Genomic DNA, 11,590 nt, shown 5'->3' on the forward strand with positions numbered 1-11,590 from the left:
GTGAAAATGTTCTGTTTTATTTAATGTGTTTGTTTGCTATTATGTAAACTGCTGACCTTCACTTAGGGCTCTTAGTATTCTGTGTATAAAAGGTGTAGTGGTTCCCCTCGGGAACGGAACTGTGTAGCGCGCGCAAATTGTGGTTGGCCTAGGTGGAAAAGGTGGAACAAGAGTCAGTCGGGGACGAGCAGTCAGTCGAGGACGAGCAGGCAGTCAGAGATGAGCTACGAGTCCGTGCACTGCCGTATAAAAATTGCATAGTGCTGGTTTCGAGAGAGGCTTTTCTGTTATTTTCCAATGCCTCGGATGGATGGATAAATAGCTGGGCTATTCTGGAATTTGTATCTATCATCGCCACCAAGAAATGACAGAGTCCAGCAATTCTGCCTGCAATTCCACCTACCAATATGCAGTTGCCACCACATTGCGCAATCACTGTACCGTAATATTATAATGATGTACAGTGAAGGATCAGCTTAATGGATGTGTTATTGTGCTGAAATATGAGGTAATTTATATCTGAATTTATGTACCAACCTTGATTTTCTCCTCATCATAACACCTCTCAGGTTCCTCTCCGTTTGAGCTGAAGTGATATCCGAGTGTCCTTACTAAAAGAAGTTAAAGCCTAGAGTTTTGCTAATTAATGTCTCTTGAACTTAGTAAAAAGAAAGTTAAAGTTAATGTGGCAATAGAGTGAGTTAAAGTAAATATTGTTTGCTCAAAATAACTTTCCTATTAAAACTGCTATTTAAAGTGCTGTTGCTAACTTCAATATTAAAAGTTCTTAAGACTGAGACTTATAAGGCAAATGATCACATTATTGTCTGTAATAAATCCTAAAAGGTGAGTCAGTTTCTTGCAATTTGGTCAGTATTGTGTTTCGCTGTAGTAAAAGTGAGAAAGCTGCAGTTGTGAAACTTTATATATTCATGTTTGCTAAGTGTTTGTGTATCTTGTGTATTAGAAGTGCATGTTAATAGTAATATTATAAAGACCATTCACTTTACGTAAGCCTGAAAGTAATAGGGTGTTTCGGTATCTCTTATAATTTAGCAAATAGTTTGTGCTGCTCCAGTTGTTAGCTTCAATCTTAAAACATATGTGTGTCAGAGTTCATTGCACTTGCGTGTGGCCAAGTCTAGGTTGTGTTTGTCCGTTATAGTTACTTATACCGACTTTCTTAAACGAGAATGTTAATCATTCTCTTGCCTAGTTAGGCTGGCGGCCGTTTTCTTTATCTGTTGAACAGTGCAGATAGGCAAAATTTTGTTTGGTACTGTTCAAACATTTACGTAATTCTGATTCTCATTTCCGGTAAGCCATTTCCGTTAGGTACAACACGGTCAACTTAACAAAAATCCTCCCAGAGGGTAACACTGCTCTGTTACTTAATACCATAATTGCTATAACAAAATAGTTTTATTTAAAAGCCTGTTTCCAGCTTTAAGGTTATGGTACAATAGTAGCAGACAGGAGTGTTATACGTGGCGACCGTGACAGGACTATTTGTTTTGTTGGGGCATAATAAGTAATAAACCAAATTTGGTATTTGATTACGTAAGCTACGTAAATATGCTGTTGCAGTGTTATACGTGGCGCCGCGTGACAGGACGTTGTTCAATTTGCACCTACAATTTTTTTTTCGTTATTGTAATTTTTATCACCTTACACAAGGCGGGCTGTCAGCAGCCTGAGTACGCCGCTCTTCAGCCTTGAGATTTACAATAAGTAAGAAATAGAGGGGACACAGAGAATACAATCAAAAATGGCAGGCAAAACAATGTAGATACCAAAAAACAAAAAACACGGAGCCGTTCACGCCTGATGAGAAAACATCACTGACACTAATGGACACGGCGCACAAAACAGGGATGATGGCGATGGTACACGTGAACAGTGCACCTACAAGCGGGAAAAAATTATAAGTAGTAAGCATTTTACAAACACAGAGTGAACATAGAACGTCCAGCGGCACGAACCTGTACATTAGTTAACAGAACGGATAGTGAAAGTTCAGCTTACATTGAATATTAAAGGTATCAGTACTTAGTAATAGCTAAAATGGACAGGGAATTAGAAATGAATCTAAATACGCGAGAGCAGAATGCAATCGAGAGTAGTTCAGGCAGCACACCAACAGATGGCACTACGCGCGAGTTAAATTACGTACGATACCATGCCGATGTCAATAAACAGATAGAAGCTATGAATGTCGCCCGTACTATGCAAGGCAATATGAGCGATGTTGTGGAAGACACTGGCTATGTTAATGAATCGCGGGATATGTTCGAATCACCAGAAAATGAGAGGGGTGTAGGATCTGAAAACGAAAAGGCAGTAGAATCTAAAAGTGAAAAGACACTAGATCTGACTGACTTGCTTAGAATACTGTCTGCGCAAAATGACAATATTAAGGCACAAATTGCAGCACAGGGACAACAAAATGCAGCAGAAAATGACAATATTAAGGCACAAATTGCAGCGCAAAACAAATGCAAGAGCAGGGCAAGAATCTTAGTAAACAGATTGAGAAGGTTGATGTAAAAGTAGACATTGTGAGTAATGAAATTAAAAACCTCAAAAGCGAAATTACTGTCATCAATGGCAATATTGCCAACATACAGGGACAAATTGATGACATTAATGAAAGATTTGACACTGAAGTAATTAAAATCCAAGATCAAATAGAACCCTTAGTCTGTACTAAAGTGGATGAAAAGGTTTTCGGTATTAAATCCGAAATACAAACCGAATGTAACGAGAAATTTGCACAGATCAAACAATCTGTAACAGAAAAAAGTAGGGAACTAACCAAACAGATTGTTAATTGCGAAAAGAAGTGTGACCATAACACTTCTCAAATCCAAGACAAAATGTATGACTTGGAAAGAAAAATACAAACAGGACCTCCACAATTTACAGAAAGGATCCCTTTCAGTAAAATATTAGAGGGCGAAGAGAAATTCGACCCTGCAAAGAGGCATAACGGATGGCACCCCCTAGACTTTATAAAGAATTGCGAAAGAAATTTTCCTGAATATTTGTCCGACCAGGAAAAAATTAATGTCGTAATTAGTGCACTAACGGGAGAAGCAAAAAGATGGGGATTGAATCTGGATAATAACCAGATGTCTTTTGAGACCTTTAAACAAAAATTTATAGACGAGTACTGGTCAGAACAAAAACAAGACCAGTTGTGGCGTGAATTTCTAATGGCCAGACGGTATGATGTCAGAGGTAGGCAAACCATGAAAGAATTCTGCGAATCATGGTACAGGTAACTGATACATTTGAAGGCTAGGAGGACTGAAGCTGAGATCGTTTGGGTTCTCTGGCAGAAACTGCCCGAGGATTCTAAACGATATGTTGGGAGCACACACAGAAGTTTTTCTGCGTTTCTGGAAAGAGTAGAGGATGAAGATCACTGGCGAAGGAATCGCGAGTCCCGTCCCCATCATAACAACAATTACTCGCGCGAAAGCAATGACCAAAACGAACGACCTGAAAACGATAGATATCGTGTAAACACGATTCAAAGAGGTCGTGCGAGAGGCAAGGGAAATTATACTGCGCGCGGTAGAGGATACATGACGCGGAATTTCCAAAATAGAGACGAAATGGAAAACTGAAAACCGCGTGTGTTACGGGCCGGATTCACGCGGAAACCGGTTTTGGGCCCAAAGAAAAGATGTCAAATATTAGATTCGAGAAGGAAAAATGTAAACTACGGGGCAGGAAGGTTAAGGGCGCGCCTATAGCAGACGGGCGCGGAGTGATACATAGTGGCGATCCCAGTGCGAAGTCACGTGACCGTTCGTGCTTGGGCCAGCGGTTACCGGAGCAGCGTACACTGCACTTGGCAGCAGACACAAATGTCAGACGTCAGAACAAGATGGCTGCCGTAGAGAGAGACAGAAGAGGCGGGATCGGACACTTCCGATGGCCGGTTTCAGTAGTAAATGAATATAAAAATGGAAATAAAGTTAATATGTCATATGATAAAGATAACTCAGTATCGGATTCGTGCGAAAAGACTTTATTAAAGAATGAAAGGGAGACAGAAAAGGCGAGTGAAAAGAGAAATATTGGCACTGTTAATGATGTGCATGAGGTAAAGGACGTAGATGTGGGGGAGGTTGTGATGAATAAAGAGGAAAGGGAGGTAGAATATGCCACGCAAAAGACGTGTGCACAATTAAAAATAGGTAAAAATGATGTAAAGGAGGACGTTAGTAATCATGACATTACAAGCAGTGCAGATGAAATTATTGTTGATGGAAAGGTGCTTAATGATTTTAATGCAGAAGGGTCTGGTAGGGATTTCGCACGATTACCTGAAAATGACAGCATGGAAGAAAATGAAATGAAAGTTATCGAAGTATATGACGATTATACTAAGTATGAAGTTAAGGCTGAAATCATTCAAAGTGATATAACAGAAGTGTCTGACTGTCCAAACGATGTGTATTGTGTAGAAAATGAGTCAAAAAACAAAGTGGCTGAAACATCTAGTGATAATCTGCCTCACTGTTTAAAAGTTGCATTCCTGCTCGAATCTGATGATGAAAATGAAATCAGTGATAGTTCAGGTGATGAAGGGTATATGAATACAGATAAGAACGAATATACTTGTGGTGTCACAGCCAGACACCACACTTGCTAGGTGGTAGCTTAAATCGGCCGCGGTCCATTAGTACATGTCGGACCGGCGTGTCGCCACTGTCAGGATCGCAGATCGAGCGCCACCACACGGCAGGTCTCGAGAGACTGACTAGCACTCGCCCCAGTTGTACGACGACTTTGCTAGCGACTACACTGACGAAGCCTTTCTCTCATTTGCCGAGAGACAGTTAGAATAGCCTTCAGCTAAGTCCATGCCTACGACCTAGCAAGGCGCCATTAGCCTTAGATAGCTGGTATCTAAAGAGTCTCTCTTGTATCGCCACAATCTCCAGATGTCTCATCAAGAACGATGTATACAAGGATGTATTAAAAGTTAAGTATTCAAGGAGCTACGTACTTTTCTTTATAACATTCATTACGTATCCTGTTTCAGACCTCACTCCATCCTTCATGAGTTAGCGCGTGCATCTTGGCCGCCTCTTTCAATTAGTGTGCGTAGTGTTGGCAAGTCTGCCGACACTACAATTTTGGCGACGAGGATGGGATACGAACCCACGCGTGCAAAGCACGGCGACGCTGCTGCGTTGTCCCGTTTGCCTGTTGCTGAGGATAAGGCATTCGATTCTTCCGAACTTGCTTGCATGTTCATTGATGCGGAAACCGATGACGTGGTCGAATCGTTTCCGATTGATTTTCGTCGTGTAGCTACAGCCACAGCTGCTGACCCTGTCCTTGCTACTGTTTTGAGTTTTGTTGCTACGCAATGGCCCTTGTCGAAGTCGCGGTTCGAGGATCCGCTGGTTCGCCGATTTTTTGCTCACAAGGAGAGACTTTTTGTACGACGTGGTGTTTTGTTGTTGCGTTCTGATAATGATCAGTCCAGAGACGTGGTCCCGCGTTCGTTACAGTCCTCTGTCTTACGGCTTCTTCACCAAGGACATTGGGGTATAGTGCGCACGAAACAACTTGCTCGTCAGCACTGTACTTGGTTCGGAATCGATGCTGCGATTACGAATATGTGCTCTTCTTGCATGGCGTGTGCCGAACAACAATCCGCACCGCCGCGGAAATTCTTTGCATGGCCGACAGCCACTTCCCCTTGGCAACGCTTGCACATCGATTTTGCTGGTCCATTCTGGAATGCTCGATGGTTGGTTGTGGTCGATGCTTTCAGTAATTTTCCTTTTGTTGTCCGGACGTCTTCCACGACGTCATCTGCAACCATCCAAGCGTTGTCTGCTATTTTTTGCATTGACGGTCTTCCACAGACTATTGTTTCCGACAATGGCCCACAATTCATGTCCGCAGAATTTCAGTCATTCTGCAAGGCCAATGGTATTCAACATCTGACATCCGCGCCGTTTTCGCCTCAGTCAAACGGTGCCGCTGAACGATTGGTCAGGACTTTCAAGTCCCAGATGTTGAAGTTGAAAGCGTCGCATTCTCCGGAGGACGCGTTGTTGCTCTTTTTGTCTTCGTATCGCTCTCAGCCACGCAATGGTCGCTCGCCGGCTGAGTTGCTCCACGGTCGTCCTCATCGAACCTTGATGTCTTTGCTGCATCCACCGCATCAGGTTCCTGTGCCGCGGCAGACTCCTGTTTTTGCTCCTGGCGACGTTGTATTTTATCGCACCTATCGAGGTTCACGGCGTTGGCTCGCAGGGCGCATTCTTCGCTGTTTCGGCCGCGTGACGTATTTGGTTTTGGGGGCCTCTGGTGAGGTGCGTCGGCATCTCAATCAGCTGCGCCTCTGTCGTTGCCTGGGTTCTGCCGCTCCCCGTCTGCTTTCAGCGACGGTGCCGTCCGGTCAGCGCCCTGGGGACCCATCTACTGGCTCGCCTCATCCCCAGGTGTTACCGACGATGCCTTCCATTTTGCCCCATGGCGACGCGCCGCTGCCGCCGCCGCCGCCGCCGCCTGTTCTCCCGCCGGCGCCGCCTGCAGTGGACGCGTCGCTGCAACCGCCTGGCGCCGCCCTGGGTCACGTGCCGCCGATCGCTTCCCGTGACCAGATGTCCTCCGCCATGGAACTCTTGCCCGCTCCGGACCAGATGTCGTCATCGCGCGTCGGATCCCCCGACGCAATGGAGGTCGACCCTTCGGCCCCTCCTGTCTCATTACGGGCGCATACACCGCATGTTGACGTGCACCCTGGACTAGGTTTCCGGGCGTTTCCTAGCTCCCCTCGGACCGAATGGCCGGGTGCGGGTGGCACAGCCTCGCCTGTTGTTAGGCTCCCCACCTCATCGCATCCGCCAACATGGGGTCCTCCCCACGGCGGGCGGAAGCCTTATAACACGACCGTTCGCCGATTTGCGGGGGAGGAATGTGGTGTCACAGCCAGACACCACACTTGCTATGTGGTAGCTTAAATCGGCCGCGGTCCATTAGTACATGTCGGACCCGCGTGTCGCCACTGTCAGGATCGCAGATCGAGCGCGACCACACGGCAGGTCTCGAGAGACTGACTAGCACTCGCCCCAGTTGTACAACGACTTTGCTAGCGACTACACTGACGAAGCCTTTCTCTCATTTGCCGAGAGACAGTTAGAATAGCCTTCAGCTAAGTCCATGTCTACGACCTAGCAAGGCGCCATTAGCCTTAGATAGCTGGTATCTAAAAAGTCTCACTTGTATCGCCACAATCTCCAGATGTCTCATCAAGAACGATGTATACAAGGATGTATTAAAAGTTAAGTATTCAAGGAGCTACGTACTTTTCTTTATAACATTCATTACGTATCCTGTTTCAGACCTCACTCCATCCTTCGTGAGTTAGCGCGTGCATCTTGGCCGCCTCTTTCAATTAGTGTGCGTAGTGTTGGCAAGTCTGCCGACACTACAATACTAACTTTCCCTTTTGTTCAAAAGTAGCGTACTTAAGTGAATCTGATGGTGATGAAGAGAGTAGTGATGACTCCAGTGAAGATGAATTTTCAGGTGTAAACGAAAGTGAATATATATTTACTGAAAGAGGGTATGAGAAAATTAGTGATATTTTACCAAAGCAGGATACAGAAAGTAGAACTGGGCCAAAACCGAATGAATTATTCAGTAATGTAACACAGGTGCATAATTTGCAGGAACCTCCTGATGATACTATACTGGGGCAAGCCTTAACAAATGTTTTGAAGGAATGTGAATTACAGGAACAAAAAGAACCACCTGATAAAATGATAGCAGAACAGGAGATGTTGCACCTTGCTAAAGACTTTGAAAGCCCAAGACCTAAAAAGCCACCAGATGAAACAAAACGTTGGCAAGATCTGAATAGCATAGTGAAAGATGTAGAAGATAGGAGGCCTAAAAAGCCACCAGATTTAAGTCACTGTTTTCGAACCATAAAAGACTGCCTTGTTAATAAAGAGACTGGGGGCAGGATGTATGTATATACTCTGTTAATATAATGCATGACTTTATTATTATTGTATCTGAGTGTTACCTGAAAGTTCATTCTTGTTTTGTTGACCTTGAGGCCTGGGGCAGGTTGTTTATTTATTGTAGTGTACTGTTTGACTTAGCTTAGGAGCTGTTTATTTACAATTGAATACTTATTGTTGCCAGCCTAATTATGAGGATAGGGGCATGTAGTGTAGCAAACCTGAGAACTTTGTGAATAATGATGATTATGGTTACTTTATGAAAGTGCAAAGAACTCCACAAGATAATAATTTATTTCTAATATGCTTAAAAATCAGAAAGGGCTAATGTTTGCAGTATGTGGTTTACTTAAGGAGACATGTCCTCAGATGAGGGTTGTTTAACCCCCAGGGGACATGCACTCATTGCATTGTCAGGTGCCTGACGAGCACCAGGGACCCGAGTTGTTGCCAGCACTACTTCCGTTTCTTTTCGTGCTGTCAACCTTCCTCTTCATCATTCAGAACGTTTACTATCTTCTTTCCTTCTTCTCTACCAGAGTAAAATGAAAAGTGTAGAAATAGTGTAACATACTGTGTATTGTTTGTGGACAAGTATATGAATATTTAAAATGGGTACACTAGAAAATGACCAAAAAAAATGAAAGTATAGTCGATATTGTAAAGAGGAAATGTAATGGAAAATAATTGGAAAGAGAAATATGGAGGTGAAAAGGTAAGAATACTGACAATAAGTTAAATGAATACTGTAATATGGTTAACGCAAATGTTTTCTGAAAATAGGGGATTATTATGATGTTGAAAAAGTATGTGTGTTTCAAAACTGAGGAGAGAAACCTGATTAATATGTGTAAAGTAGATATGAGATATATGTGTCCAGTGCCACAAAGAGTAGGCAAAAAGCACTTGCAATAGGATATAAAATTATTGTCCTGGACTTGATGTATGTAATGACCAAACTGTGTGTGGAAAAGTAATGTAAAGGAGTAGTAAGAAATTCTTAATCCTGACTTGACCCCAAGTATGACATTTAAAATTTTCTTGATTAATGTATATGTTACCTTATGTTGTCATTTGAAAAGAAATGGTTTTGTAGCCAGTGTCTAATTACTGTTTCAAAGTTGCGGGTTATATGTTTTGTACCATTAAAGCAAATTTTTCCAAAGATGTGACATAAAGATGAAAAAACCTGGAATTGATGTCAATAAACTGCCCAAAAATATGGTTTTGAGCAGCAAAACAAAACAAAGGAATAAAAATGCAGTGGTCCTGAAGTTGAGGGCCACCAAATATGCTGTGTTGAGCAGTAGCCAAAGGACTTGCCATTGTGGGGCAAGGAGCTGATAAGTGGTCATGAACTGCCAAACCTAGAGGATGGGGCAGTGTGTCAATTTAAAAATGTGTTTTCTTTAGTGTTTTAATCTAAATTGTGTTTTGTGTCTAAATATTTATAGTTAAAGACTGCCAAAACAATAATGGGCAGAATGTGTAACATGGACTGCTAGTGCTGAGGCAAGCAGTGAACTTAGTTAGGTTTATTGGTCAATGTGTTATGAACTGACTATTCTTTCTGAAGTCAGTGAAAATTTGTTATAGAATATATATGGATTCTTATTCAAATGGATGTAGATGTTTTGATGCTAGGGTTCTTGGAATAACTTAAAGTTTTGGACTGTCTGTTTTTAAAATACAGCAGTGATGATTAAAGATAGGGTCTGAATAGGTTAATGTGTTTATGTGCAACAAACATTTTGGACTGCCATTAATGAAGAGCAGCTTTAAAGTTAATTGTTTTGAGAAAACCTTGAAAAGTTACTTTTGTATTTAAAGAGTCAGTTGGAAAAGGTTCCATAGCTGTTTGTCTAAAATTTTGTGCATTGATGGATGCAAACTGAAATTTTGAACATTACATTAACTACTGAACCCTGTGAAAAGTACTATGATCATTAACATACTTGTGTGTCTCTGAAAGTTTCATTCTTTAAAAAACATTGAAAGACAAATTTCTGCTTTGTTGAGTTAAAATTATTTATGCTGTTGTCTATGTGTTTATTATTATCATCTGTGCTATAGTATATGTGTTTACTTTTTTTATTTTATTTGAAGACTATACCTTTTCTACTAATATGAAGCTTATTTTGTGTACTGTTTTGCCTTTTATTTGAACTGTGTGTGTATGAAATGAACATGCTTGAAGGTATCCTGTGTAATGATGCAAAATTAGTTTCCTTAAACCAGTGTGAAAATGAAAATTAGTGTAAATGTCTCATTTTTGAAAATGTTTTTGGAAAAAAGTATAAAGTTTCTTAGTGTATATGCTGTATGTCTGTAATATGTACTTATTTTATGTCACAACTAAAGTTGGATGGAATAAATTATTTTTTTTGCAGCCAACACCACTTAGGTGTTATAGATGTTTCCTTGAAGTGTCCCTTACAGGAAACATCAACGAAACATGGGGCATGTGTAACACCATGGCTCTAATGCTCTACTGATCTATTTTATCTTTGTTTCATTTAATGTTACATCATTGAGCTTTTGTAAATGTGTTTGATTGAATAGATAACACAAAATTGTATACTCTTTTCTCTGTTAAAACTTTGATGTCGTAGTTTTTCAATGCAAAGTAGTGTATCTGTACTGTAAATACTTTGTCCCATTTGGAGGGAACAAAACTTACTGTATATAATTGTAATTCTGTGTGAATAATTTTTTTGTAGAAGTGTCAATATGTGAAAATGTTCTGTTTTATTTAATGTGTTTGTTTGCTATTATGTAAACTGCTGACCTTCACTTAGGGCTCTTAGTATTCTGTGTATAAAAGGTGTAGTGGTTCCCCTCGGGAACGGAACTGTGTAGCGCGCGCAAATTGTGGTTGGCCTAGGTGGAAAAGGTGGAACAAGAGTCAGTCGGGGACGAGCAGTCAGTCGAGGACGAGCAGGCAGTCAGAGATGAGCTACGAGTCCGTGCACTGCCGTATAAAAATTGCATAGTGCTGGTTTCGAGAGAGGCTTTTCTGTTATTTTCCAATGCCTCGGATGGATGGATAAATAGCTGGGCTATTCTGGAATTTGTATCTATCATCGCCACCAAGAAATGACAAGAGTCCAGCAATTCTGCCTGCAATTCCACCTACCAATATGCAGTTGCCACCACATTGCGCAATCACTGTACCGTAATATTATAATGATGTACAGTGAAGGATCAGCTTAATGGATGTGTTATTGTGCTGAAATATAAGGTAATTTATATCTGAATTTATGTACCAACCTTGATTTTCTCCTCATCATAACACCTCTCAGGTTCCTCTCCGTTTGAGCTGAAGTGATATCCGAGTGTCCTTACTAAAAGAAGTTAAAGCCTAGAGTTTTGCTAATTAATGTCTCTTGAACTTAGTAAAAAGAAAGTTAAAGTTAATGTGGCAATAGAGTGAGTTAAAGTAAATATTGTTTGCTCAAAATAACTTTCCTATTAAAACTGCTATTTAAAGTGCTGTTGCTAACTTCAATATTAAAAGTTCTTAAGACTGAGACTTATAAGGCAAATGATCACATTATTGTCTGTAATAAATCCTAAAAGGTGAG

The sequence above is a fragment of the Schistocerca nitens genome, chromosome 3, assembly GCF_023898315.1.
Source record: "Schistocerca nitens isolate TAMUIC-IGC-003100 chromosome 3, iqSchNite1.1, whole genome shotgun sequence".
NCBI lineage: Eukaryota > Metazoa > Arthropoda > Insecta > Orthoptera > Acrididae > Schistocerca > Schistocerca nitens.